Raw genomic sequence first — 13,357 nt, forward strand, 5'->3', positions numbered from 1 at the left:
CCATACCCATAATACCCATAAGGCATAGAGAGCTTTCGTGTGTGTGTGTGTGTGTGTGTGTGTGTGTGTGTGTGTGTGTGTGTGTAGTGCTTTTACATTGTTACTGATAAATAACATGGGATTTCATCTAAATCCCAACTCATGTAACCTCCAAAGGTGTATATTATAAAAATATAACCTTATCAGTGAAGAGTCATGCCTCATAAGCAGACTCAGCCCATTAGCAGCATAGCATTGGCACTGACACTAATTTTCATGCATTATGCTCAGATAGAACACTGTGTTTAGCCTGCAGGCTATACTTACCCAAAATGCTCACTGCTCTGTGTGTGTGTGTGTGTGTGTATGTGTGTGTGCACATGTGTGTGTGCATGTGTGTGTATGTATGTGTTGTGTATGTGTGTGCACATGTGTGTGTGCATGTGTGTGTATGTATGTGTTGTGTATGTGTGTGCACATGTGTGTGCATGTGTGTATGTATGTGTTGTGTATGTGTGTGCACATGTGTGTGTGCATGTGTGTGTATGTATGTGTTGTGTATGTGTGTGTGCATGTGTGTGCACACATGTGTGTGGGAATGTATATGAGTACATAAGTGTGTGTGGGCATGTGTATGGGTACATGTGAATGTGGGTGTGTGAGTGTATGTATGTGTGTCTGCGAGTGTACATGTGAATGCATGTGTATACGTGTACCTCTGAATGTGTGTAAGTGATTGTGTTGGATTGTGCATGTTTTCTGCTCCTCAGTGGACTCTTTACAGATTATTTTCCTTTTGTTTCTTTCACACACAGTTTATTTTAAAATGTGTATTGTTTTTTGAAACTCCAAAGCGAAAGGGGGGAAGGGAGGCGAATCCTTCCCTTGTGAAAACAATTATTGTCCTTATTTTTTTATTTATTCATTTTTGGGTTAATTTAGTCTGGCTAAAATTACATACATATTCATGGTTCTTAATAAGAACAAAGCTTTACTCTTAGTTAGTTTCCATAAATCTGTTCTCATAAGCACTTGATAGACAACCACACTTACTGTTGGAATGAGATTTCAGACTAGCCATGAGCACTGCTCGCAGATCTCTATTTTGTTAATGCTTTCCCCGGCATCTAAATGCTTCTCTACCAGACAATGTCAAATTACACCTGCTTTGCTCTTCAATTTCAGGAGAGAGCAAGGAGGACTCTGTGGGAGGGTTGGGAGGATAGAAAGGGAAGGGAGGAACAATGTCCTAATATTAAAATCTCAAAAAAGAAAAGGACAAATCTTACAGTTGGCCACATATTGTAGTCAAAGCATAGATTATCTATTCCTGAGTGCACTGAAATATTTTTAATGATTGATTTTACTATTTAATTATGTGGGTGGGTGTGTCCTGTGCGGGTGTGGGCACCTCAGTGCAGGTGCTCCCGGAGGCCGAGGCCTCCTTTCTCCCTGGAGCTGGAGTCGTAGGCTCTTGCTTATGACTGGAGCCACAAGGGCCGTGGGAATTGAATGCATGCCCTCTATAATAAGAGCAGTAAGTGCTCTTATCTGATGAACCACGTCTCTAGCTCCCAAGCAGAGTTTTAGAAAAGTAATTCAAATTTGGTTCTACGTGTTGACTAGAAATGTTGTAGTTAGTGAAATAGGTTATAATTCTTTCAAAAAAAAATGATGCTTCCCAGAATTCTCTAGCATACATGTCTACATTGGAATGGAGTGCAGTTAGTTCTCTCTTCAGTTTCCTGTGGAGGCATCATGTGGGGTCTATAATGCTCAGTTTATACTGAGGTACCAAGAATATGATATTGTTCATTAAATTCTCATTCATCACACGGGTGTGGTTGAAGAATAGATGGGAAAGTTGTAAGCGTGATAAATTGTCTTTTTAATATGGTGGAGGTGCTAATTGAGGAAGGGTTTGAAAGCTCCACTTAGCTAGGCAATCATCTTGTATAAATAGAAGCTGACATAGATGCATAGTTTTACTTGGTAGATGCTCCCCACGTAGAAAGATCTCCCTCTGTCCTTCTCTGCTGTGGGTATTAAGCTTCATTAAAAATAAACGTGGACTATTCTTTTCTCCTTTAAAAAATTCAGTTACATACCTATGCCAAACATTACTCTAGCAGCCTAAGTTTCCAAATATGTCAAAAGAATTTTTTTATTTTAATTTTATGTCACTTCAGGATCTTAGAAAGCCTATTGCAGGTGATCCAGGGAGTCCCAGGATGAGGTGAAGAGCATGGGGAAAAATGAAAGAGTTGTGTGGACTTAGGCTGGGAGAGGCTAAATCCTCTCCCAGGGACACATTGTTGCATGTATTCCTGTTTCGCCCATGAGAAGTGGAATATTGTTAGCGGCTGGGATGGTTCTGTAAAGAAAATACCTTCCTAGATGTAAAGTGTTGCTCACCTGTGTTGTTCTCCCCCTTGAGCTGGGCGAACCTAACGGGACTGGAGCTCCATTTCTGTGTGAGATCTTCAATAGGGTGTGGAAATGACTTTGGACTCTTACACACAACTATTCACAAACATCCCTTGCCAACAGCGTTGGCTATGAGTACTGCACCGTCATGTTGAAAGCATGTCTCCTCGCCGATTGTTTTCCCTCCCATTATAGTCAGCGAATAGACTCGTGCTTATAAACCCACTCCCTGTGTGTGTTTGACTCCGTGGTTTCAAATACACTGTTTGCAATAGTGTATTCGAAACCGAGACCCTTCTAATTCGTCCCCTGCTGAACAGACAAGACCTCATTCCAGTTTAGTTTCAAAGAATTCAAATTCACGGAGACATCTCCACTAGTTCAGTTCTGTGTTAATAATTCTTATGCAACTCTTTACAGTATATCGCAGGCTTCTAGATGGAACTGAGCATGAATTTGAAATGCATATTCTATATTCTTCACTTTATATTTTATCATATTTCATCTTTGAAAGCCAAAGTTTATAAGTAACAGGGATGCATGAAAAAAACTAAAGAACGTTTTTGTTTTTGTTTTTTCTAGATGTTTTTAAGGTCTGTTGTTGCCTCCTACTTATATTGTATGCAACCCCTTGAACTCCTCTCATTTTAAGGTCACACGCATGCACACTGGTAAATGAACAAACCTGTTTTATTTGAATGAATGATTAAATCTATTTCAGCCATTATTATCTTTATTCTAATTTGCAAGGTATTTTTTTTTAAACTAGATTGTTTAGTACCATGAGATCTGGGTATTTTAATAGGATGCAGGCAACAGCTGGTGCTAATGCTACCCCAGCACATTTCCTATCCTGCAGTCACACCCTCGTGGCCACACCCTCACGGCCACACCCTCACAGTCAAATACATGGGTGGGCGGGTTACAAAGCCCAACTGAATCTTCCCATTCTATAATACCACAAACACTGGGGATTTAGCTTTCTCTTCATGTGCCAAATACCAAAACCAAAGGCAGCTTAGGTGAGGAATGCATTATTCACCCCCAAATCTTGGTTGCTGTCCATCATTGAGGGGAGTCAGAGTAGGAAATCAGGCAGCGAATTTGAAGCACAGAGAGTTGAGGTATGCTGTTTGCCACTTTGCCCACTCAGGCTGATGCTGTTAGCTTTCATATATATACCAAGACCGCATGCCTAGGGATGGCATTACCTACAGTTGGCTCGGCTCACCTACATCAGTTAACCAAGACATGATGCAAAATCTTTTAAAGACTGCAGCTAAGGAGATGGCTCAGGGGTACAGTGCTGACTTTTCAAGAACAGGATCCTGACTTTGTGGCCCCTGCATATGTGTGTGTGTGTGTGTGTGTGTGTGTGTGTGTGTGTGTGTGTGTGTGTAGTCTAGTCAGTCAGTGAGTTCTGCATTCACTGATAGTCACATCAAGATAGACACCTGATATTGGCCTCCTGCCTCTCACATTTGTACATATACCAATAAACACAGGTACACATACATGTGAATATGCATATATTACACACACAGAGGAATTAACAGCAAAAAGCATTTTAGATTATTTTTTGTGAATTAATTAAAATTTGGAATTATCTAAATAAATATTTTTAAAAACAGTATGTAGGTTTGTGTAAAACCATTTTAGAATGAGCCAATTTGATTCCTCATACAGAAATCTTATATTCACATATAACTAAGTTAATTAGACAAGTGGGGGAAATAAACGACTGAGAGTAAGAATAGCTTTTATACCAGCTCCATTCCCAAATGTGCAAGCTCTGAGCTCTGCTCACTGCCTCCTTTAGGGTGAGCATACATGCCTGAATAACCAAGGAATAGGGCCATCCAAAACTTCTGGGGAAAAAGGTAGAAGTGTTACATTTTTTTCCAGTCTTGAGTGTGGCGGCCCAGCGCTGTCCTCTCTTGATCTGCCTTGTGGTTCTGTGGGTTCAATTTCACGGTCTTTCATTTCCAAGGCCAACAGGGATTCCGAGTGCTGAGAGGCCAGCCACAAAGGCCCTGTCGATGGAGCAGAGGCCTCATGCTGCCCAGCAGTGACCTTCATGATGGATTAGGACAGGGCTGCAACTTCAGGGAAGGGGGGGTGGGGCGCATCCCTCTAGTTCTCTTCATGGTGGCAAAGTTGAGAGTCTTAGAAAAGTCTGCTTCTGAAATCTGTTCTTAAGCAGAAGCTGGTATCTGTGTTGTAGAGGCCTGAGTTACAGGGTCAACAGAAGCTGTGGGGTGACCATTTCTTTCAGTAGATGAACATGTTTGTCTCTTGTCTTTTGCTAATCAGTACACACACGCACACACTCACGCAGGCACGCATGTACTCATGTACACACGCACATGCACGCACCAATCCTGGCTGCACTGGTTCTGATGTGTTTTGTACCTTATTAAAACACCAGAGTCTTGGGGCTGGGGATTTAGCTCAGTGGTAGAGCGCTTACCTAGGAAGCGCAAGGCCCTGGGTTCGGTCCCCAGCTCCGAAAAAAAGAACCAAAAAAAAAAAAAAAAAAAAAAAACACCAGAGTCTTTACCACTGTGATGTTATGTTGGGCACATAAAGGTTTTCACAATGTGCCTCCAGATCCTTGAACCTTCTTGGGAGCATCAGTTTCCCCACCTTCATGCAAATTTTCACTTCTCTTAAAGCAAGCATTCTCCTTTTAAAAGTTCAACCCCCATCCTTGTGTCACTGAAAGTCATATGTCCATGCCACTTGCTTTAGAGTTACTCTAGCAACACCTTCTGTCCTGCAAACCTAATGATTCCCTAGCCCAAAGGAAGCACCTCTAATTCCTGAATTCCAATTCTTTTAAAAATAATTTTTACTACATGTAAAATAAAAATAAATAATAGTTTTGTGTGTGTGTGTGTGTGTGTGTGTGTGTGTGTGTGTGTGTGCCTGCATGCATGTATGTGCACCACTTATGTGCCTAGTGCCTGTAGAGACCAGCAGAAGTCATCAGACCTGCTGGACCTAGAGTTAGGGATGGATGTGAGCTACTGTGTGGGTGCTGGCAGCTAAACTCGGAGCCAGTGCTCTAAACTGCTCTCCATCTCTGTGGCCATGAAACTCCAATTCTGCCTCCTCAGAGAACTGTCTGAGAGGCCAGAGCATGGTCTTCCTGTAAAGCAGGAAGGGCCAGCAGAGTGTGTGTTCTTCACCAACCCCCCTTTGATCACTCTGTAAAGTCTAGTGACAGTGAACTCCTGAGACACCAGGAACTGACCTGCAATTCCAACATGCTTCTCTGGGAAGACTTGCATTCCTTTACAAGACTTAAACATTGAATAAACATGGCGGGTGACTCCAGGAAAGTCTGCTCCATTATTCTTTCTGATTGCCCATGGGAACTTCTCCTTTGTGAGGGATTGTTTGGACCAAAGCATGTCAGCACTGTTCACTGACAGGTGCTAGGACAGGGTCTGGGTGGTTAAACTTATAACCTCGTTAGAAATGAGTTCCAATGAAAATGCCCTTCCATTAACGTGGGGCTGAGAGCCTACTGAGTCAGGTTTCAAAATTAGACTTTTGTGCTGTGCTCTATAGGACAGCTTGAGCAAGCGGGTCATTTAATTTGCACTTTTACATAATGATGGCATAAGTGAAATTCAAGGATAATTTCTAATAATTTCTAAATCACCACCAACATATAATATGATCACTTTAAGCCACCAGTTGTCACACTTGGCTTCCATCAGGGAAATTCCAGCAGTTGGCTTCTTCTAACTCTGCGGACATCAAAAGTTATAAGTGGCAACCTGGTAGCCTGAGGATTACTTCAGCTAGAAATCTGTGAGCAATCACATACTGATGGTTTTACATAAAGACGGAGAAGAGTGGTTTCTTTTGATTATGATACAATCGTACCCACGCGAGCCTGCCCCATCCATGAGGAGTAACTGATCTGCACCACATACTTTCCACAGGGCAAATTCTTTCTCACCACTGCAGTGTGAGCCTGTTTTTATTTTTATGTTTTCCAACAGTCCATTTTACTGACACCACGAAGGTAATTCCCCAGGTATTTGAATGTATAATTCTTGATATAAATATCAATATAAACCCACACATTGTGAGTTCTCTTTCAAATGGAATACTTTGCACATGGATGGTTCTCAGACTTACTGGATTGGGCCTGGGAATTAACAGAACAGACATAAAAATAAGTAACACTGTACTGACTGAAAATGTTTGTTCATGCACAATCTATACCTGCATACCTGTGTCTGTACAGTAGCTGTCTTTACTGTGTACATTTTGTGTATCTCTGTATGCACAGTAGTCCCTCTGACTTGATCTCCAGAATGGTAAACATGTATGAAGTCTGACCTGTTCCATGACATATACCACAAAGATAAAGGTTGCATCTCACCGGGTTCAGTTCTCCACAAACCATAGTATACTCCACTGGCGTGAGAAAGTAATAAATGGGAAATTCTGGAAATAAAGAACAGTTGCAATTTAAGCTATTGTCCATCAAGGTGTGCATGATGGAGTCTCAGGCAGTTTTGTTCCCTCTGCCCCGAGTATGGAGTGTCCCTTTCCCAACATGTCTCTGATGCCTCCACCCAGCTGTCAGTCACTTGGCAGCCGACCGCGGCCTCAGCCGGAGTGCTACACGTACCAGGGTGTTTCAGAGTCCCTGGTTTTTCCTAATAATGGAGCTAAGTCATAAGAGTGGTGACGCTGACAGCGTGGGGATGTCTTAGAGAGTCCATGCGCCCCTCTCCCTTCTATGAACAAGTGAATGCTCTTGATTTAAGAAAATGTAAGGCCTGCCGTGGTGACCAAGTTCTGTGGTGAGACAGAATCTGTGGTCCAGACCGTCATAAAGAAGGATTGAGATATTATGCATGTTTTTCTCCAACCTCAAACCAAAAATTAGAGCCATAGAATGTAATAAGAGCTTCAGCCAAAATGGAAAGGGCCATAGATTCCTCTGTGTGCGTGTGTGTGTGTGTGTGTGTGTGTGTGTGTGTGTGTGTTATATAGTCCATATGGAGTTCAATGCTGTATGTGCTGTCAGCATTCACCAAGGATCTTGGAACATGCCCCCCATAGTCTACACATCTGTACATACATAATGCAGTTCTGGACAACTGTGTATGATGAGACGTGACCTTTATCTTTGTGGTATATTCAATGGACTAGGTCAGATCTCACGCATGTTTTTCATCCTGGAGATCAGGTGCTGTTTAGTCCAGTAGCCAAGCTCTCCCCAGTCCTGGTGGCCTTCAAAATACCCACTATCTAGTCCTCTTCTGCTCAGCTGAACCCAGATGCGGTGGCGAACCCGAGGCTGTCTGTAATCTCCCGGTGTCAGCCTCCTCTCCATGGGCAGTGACATTGATCTTTTCCTAATGCAGCAATAAGCTGCAAGCATTTTTCAAACGGGTATTTTATTTGCTCTATTATCGGTGAGAACAAAGGGAAATGCATTTGGCCAAGGTCAGTGGGAGAGGCCGCAAGTCCCACGCCAGAGAGCCTTCTGCTGTCGGCTCTGCTAATGCTCCCATTTGGCTCCGGCCTTCACTGACCGACGATCCAAAGTATGTTGCTTTTCCAGCTGCCCAGTCACTTGTCAGACTCCATCTCCTTAAGTATTTCATTCATAGACGCTTGGAACTGGAAGAGAGAAAGCTTACCACGTGGACAGTCATTCATCTGTTTCCCGGCAGGAAGGCAATAAAAGTGTCTTGGGCAGAGAATGGGTTCTTTTTCATTTGTCGAATTCCCCAAGTCCAGGGAAGTATGGTCTTTCCTATTTTACACTCAGTATTTAAATAAATTCTGAATATAATTCTCACATGTTGGTCCTTCTTAGAATCCGACTGATATCCCCTTAGCAATCGAGTGTCTGTTTCTTTGTACGCCGTCTGGGAAGAATGGTGAAATATTGAATGGTGGCAGTCTGTTGTCCAGCCAGCTCTTTTCCTTTGTGCTTCACTGTGTTTTGTGGCCCTCATGTTTTTATATCTTTTAAAGTTTAACACACCAGCACACTCAGGAAATCAGCAAGGGAGAATTACAGAAAGAATTGCAAAGAGATTCATGTATTTTGTGTGCGAACTCTTGATGGAGAAGTAGAATTAGAGCATTCAAGCAGACAGAAACACCTGATTAATAAATGATACATAAATGCATTTGTCCATCCCTTTTGTTTTTTTTCTCGAGACTTTCATAATAATTGTGTGAGCTACATAGCAAGTTCACTGAGGTTAATATACAGTCAAAACATACAACAAAACCATTTGGCTGCATTTTTTGATCCTTTGATTCAATTTCAAATAGTGTGTGGGATTCAGCTGAATGTACATAGCAATAGAGTGTGTTGAAGTCTGTGTTTGGGCTCAGGCATGTTTCAGTTACACACAGAGAGGCTGTTGTCCCATAGGATAGACTAAGAAAAGCTGGTTGGGAAAATAGCAGAGATTCTCATGGGAAATTCTACTTCCCCCTGCACTCGGGAATGAGTGCTGGGGCTTTGACTCCTAACATCTAGCCTTGAGCTGCCTCACGATCAGGTAAGTGTGTCTGTGCCTCATCACCAACCAGTGAGTCTGTCCTTGGCTCTTGTTAGAACTTAAGTCTGTTCCCACCTGGTGGGTACCTTTGAACAAAGGTCTCTGGGGACAAGTACCCAAAGAACATCTGTCAAGAAACTCCGTTTGGTGCCAACAGACTCCTCATGGGGACTCAGGTCATTTAGCCTCTGCACACACCCATCCACCTTCTTCGCTTAAATACGGGCTTCTTCTAAATTCCTGTAGAAGAAGCGTTTGATTTGAAGATCATTTTCCCATTTCTCGTTCCCTCCCCACCTCCCACCCCGCTTGCCACCTTCCTCCCTCTTCCTCCCTCACCCCCCTCTCCTCTTCCCCTTCTTTTTCAATGTTTTAGACTTGGTTTGAACTTGCCATTTTACTGACTTAACCTCCCAAATACTGAGAACCCAGACAAGCGCCACCATGCCCAACCTAAATACAGGAAGCTAACTGTTCAGATTTAAATAAGCTCTCTCACTCATTTTTAACATTTCATGACAGTGAGGTCTTAAGACCTGTCTCCTCATGAGGCATGAAAGTTAGCTGTGAAGACATGGTGACTATACCATCAATGTCAGGTAAGCTCAACTTACAGTTACTGCTGAAAGCAGGTAGGATCTAGAGTCCCCCGATGTGCAGCAAACACTGCTTGCTTAGCGTGTAACATTTATTGATTGTACATATGTACTTATTCATATGTGACTTTTAAATTATCACTGTATTTCACAAATCCCCTTTCCTCACCTTAAGCCCCTCCATAGCCAAACTGGTCAAATTTGGGGAGAGAAACACAGGTCTTGCGGTGCTCGCTTAAGTGCCTCATCTCTGTGCCTCTAACAAGGGATGCCTTCCACTCCCATGTCCCTTCTTCTCAACTCTGAATTTGAACAGTGTCTACACCCTTGATAAACTACCCTGTGTCTCTCTTTCTCCTAACTCCCCTCAGAAATGTCTGACCTCTGCTTGGTAGACAAAGAGACGTTGGGTGTGGTCTGTACAGTGAAGGTATTGGGAGGACAGTTGTCTTGGCCTGGTAACCTACAGTAGAGAATCTCTTCTGCTCCATTTGAAGATTCCCTCATTACTTTGCCTTTGTTTTGCTGAAGCCCAACAATGGCGTCATTAAGCTCTGTTTCCTTTGTCCTCTCTAAGACTGAATGACTGATTCACAACCCAACAACTTGTTAGTCATCCTGCATTCATATTTAGTTTGTGTTTGCTTGGAATTACAGTTTGACTAAACCTCATGCAAGCCATTGTCTACAGAGAGTATTCCCACGGGGTCTATGAACAAGTCAGACTACTATTGTGTGAAACTCCTTGCTGCCATTGTCACAGAGATTAGAGATGCCACAGGAAACCTGACACTTGTATAATGTCATGTTAATATTATACCTACATTTAATTCCTATTGAAGTGATTTTTTTCTATATGTTCTATATATTGGGTGTAGTTTTCATTAACACGGCCTGAGAATACACACTATTTCTTGGTCCACTTTGTGGCAGATTTTACTCTGTTGTTTGCATATTTGTTCGTTGGTGGATTTAGCAGGGACACAGAGACCAAGCTGGCCTTGAATTTACTATAGGATGCGTATGAACTTCTGATCCTCTTGTCTGCTCCTCAGGGTCCTGAGGTTAGAGCTCAGATTCACTCTTGGTTTGTCTGGTGCAGGGAGGTAACCTGGGGCGTGGTGCTTGTTCTCTAAGCAATGACAGGATGACGTATACCCTCACTTCCGGATTTGTTCCTGTTCAGATTTTACTTTGGAAGGTTATAATGGTAAAATTATGAATTTTCACAGTAAAATGAAATAAGATTTTTAAGATAATGAAAGGAGATGTGTGTGTGTGGGGTTGGGTGGCTTCCTATGTAAGAACATCTACTTTGTACTCATGAGGACCTGAGTTCAAATGTCTAGAACCCACATAAAAAGCCAGATGTAGGTTAGAGGCAGGAGAATTGCTCTGAGCTTGTTCCGTAGAATGAATTTCAGATTCTCCCAAGCTACCTAATAAGAATATGTTGGAGAGAAGGCCGGTGTGGCCACTCATGAGTTCATCTGTATGACAGTGCTGCCTGGGGCTGCAAGGAAAGGGTCATGGAGGCTGCTGAGTAACAGCCAAGCTCCACTTTCACTAAGAGACCCCAGTATCAGTGGAATAAAGTAGAGAGTGATAGAATAGCACTCTGGAAAGTTCTGTGGCCTCTGAGCACAGGTACCCCCACGTACATGCTAACAAAGCACAAACCACACACACACACACACACACACACACACACACACACACACACACACACACACACACACATGCACATGCACACGGAAAAAAATAACCCAGAAATAAAAGGAAGACGTTCTTTTCTTTTTTAAAAGACAGGGCCTATGTTTAGCACGTGCAGGCCAAGCGTGCCCGCCCCTGACAGAGAAGGGAAGAAATGTGGCCTTTTGAACAGGAGATTTCTTTAATTACACTGAGGAGTTAATAATGGTAGGTGTCGCATGTTTAATGCCACTCTCTGGATGCCTTTTATTCCCACCCCCCACCCCCACCGAAACCTCAGCCTGAGCAGAAATAAAAGGTTCAAGGCTTGTCAGCATTAGTTTATAGACAGCTGTTTAAAAATAACGAGATATCGGGTATTGTGAGACTCGGGGCTCTTTTGCCAGACTCATTCATTTCCATTCACCTTTTGTCGGACTTGTAGACAGAAGACACTCAATTAAAATGGGTCACCTGTTGCAGATGACCTAATTTGTACTCGTATGTATCATAGATTCGGGCCCCCTTGCTTCCCACAAGAAACGTTGCTGCTGCTAGGAAAACATGCCCTCTGCAAAACGTGTTGTGGAGAGTGGTTTCAGACGACTGCCCTTTCCACTTGGGCTCCAACCCAGGCTTTGCAAGTTTGGTGCAAGAGCTCTGGAGCCAGGCAGGAGCCCTGGGTTGCACCCTGGGGAGCTCAGGGTCAAGAGGCTTCTTTGGGATTTTTGTCCTATGTGCATGAACCCACATGTGCATTTCAGATGCACCTAGAAGCCTATGTGACTTCCAGTGCAAGTTTTCCATGTTAATCACCCAGATGGCTGTCGGGGGCCTAAGCGGAAGGATTCCTGGGGGCCAATTGTTCATTTATCTAGAGGTCAAGAAAGCTCCAACATGAGCCCTGCCTTTTTTTAAAAATCTCATTTAGAGACTAAGGTCTCTCTGCTTCTGTCTCTGTCTGCTTGTCTCTCTGTCTCTCTATCTCTGTCTCTGTCTTTCTGTCTCTGCTTCTGTCTCCCTGTGTCTCTGCCTCCCTGTCTGCCTGTGTCTCTCTGTTTCTGTGTGTTTCCCTGAATTTCTCTCTCTTTGTCTCTCTACCTCTCTGTCTCTCTGTCTGTCCATCCCCCCTCCCCAATCTTTCAATTCTTTTGTGAGCTTTCTTACTTTTTCACAGACTACAGTATTTTAACACAGAGATGGAGCAGTTTCCATACTACGGTTTTGTGGACCTGATATTCTAGCCAAAATAACGGAAACCACTGGCCATTACTCAGTGGGGCAAGGGCCATTGGTGGTATCTGTTGGGACTGTGAAATTTGGCTGTGATCTCCCTTTGCCTCTGTGCTCTGGCACAGACAGGCCTGTCTAACTGACAGTACCCTTTCAACAAGGAAGGGGGAACATGTGGACTTTATGACCTGCCTTGCCTCAGAAGAATAGAAAATAAATCTTTTTAAAATTTAAAAAAAAAATCTTCACTGAGTTGTTCACAGTCATGGGCTCAAGCATCTGACTGAGTCATACACTCAGAGACCCTAGGGCTGGAATTGAGTGGAGAAGTCACACGCCTTCTGCTGGCCCTGTTGTGCCTGCCTGTTAGCTATGTCAGGGTGGAGATATTGTTCACTTCAGTAATTTATTTTTAATTTTCTGGTGTAGGCATTCTCTCTGACTCTCATACCTGGCCCTGTCTCTATACATTGCTGTTTTTCCCACCTGTAATGTGGGACAAAAATAGCAACTGTCTCTCAGGGTCGCTTTGAGGGTATGTGCACTAGTACATACAGAATTCAACTCACCCTGAGTGTGTAGCATGTAACAGGCTGTCAGGAACTTTAGTTTTTCCCATGATACATCAGGCATGGACTGGCTCACGGAGGTAACTTGTAGTCAGTTGCTTCCGGAGAGGAAATCGGCACCAGGATGCTGTACATTAAAACAGGGAGAAAAGCCACAGTCTCACAGCCACATTTAACAATATTGCTGTCTACTTTGAGAGAGGTGACAAAGGTTCCAAAAAACATCCAGAGGTTGGCATGTCACATTGTCTTAGATGCTCTGCAGGCATTTAATATGGTTGTCTTTTCCTCGGAGCATCCACATGCA

The 13,357-nt window shown here is 43.2% G+C and overlaps 1 protein-coding gene and 1 long non-coding RNA gene across 17 annotated transcripts in view; one reads left to right on the forward strand and one right to left on the reverse strand.

Annotated features, from left to right (window-relative positions):
* Positions 1–13,357, forward strand: part of Esrrg (estrogen-related receptor gamma) — a 618,195-nt gene that overhangs the window by 530,535 nt on the left and 74,303 nt on the right. The gene's annotated exons all lie outside the window — the stretch shown is intronic.
* Positions 1–13,357, reverse strand: part of LOC120096195 (uncharacterized) — a 39,252-nt gene that overhangs the window by 7,221 nt on the left and 18,674 nt on the right. For both annotated transcript variants that reach the window (XR_015635768.1, XR_015635769.1), the window contains one exon: positions 13,051–13,177. This is a non-coding gene — a long non-coding RNA (uncharacterized LOC120096195). The remainder of the gene's footprint in view (positions 1–13,050; positions 13,178–13,357) is intronic.

The sequence above is a fragment of the Rattus norvegicus genome, chromosome 13 (assembly GCF_021556685.1).
Source record: "Rattus norvegicus strain SHRSP/BbbUtx chromosome 13, alternate assembly SHRSP_T2T, whole genome shotgun sequence".
NCBI lineage: Eukaryota > Metazoa > Chordata > Mammalia > Rodentia > Muridae > Rattus > Rattus norvegicus.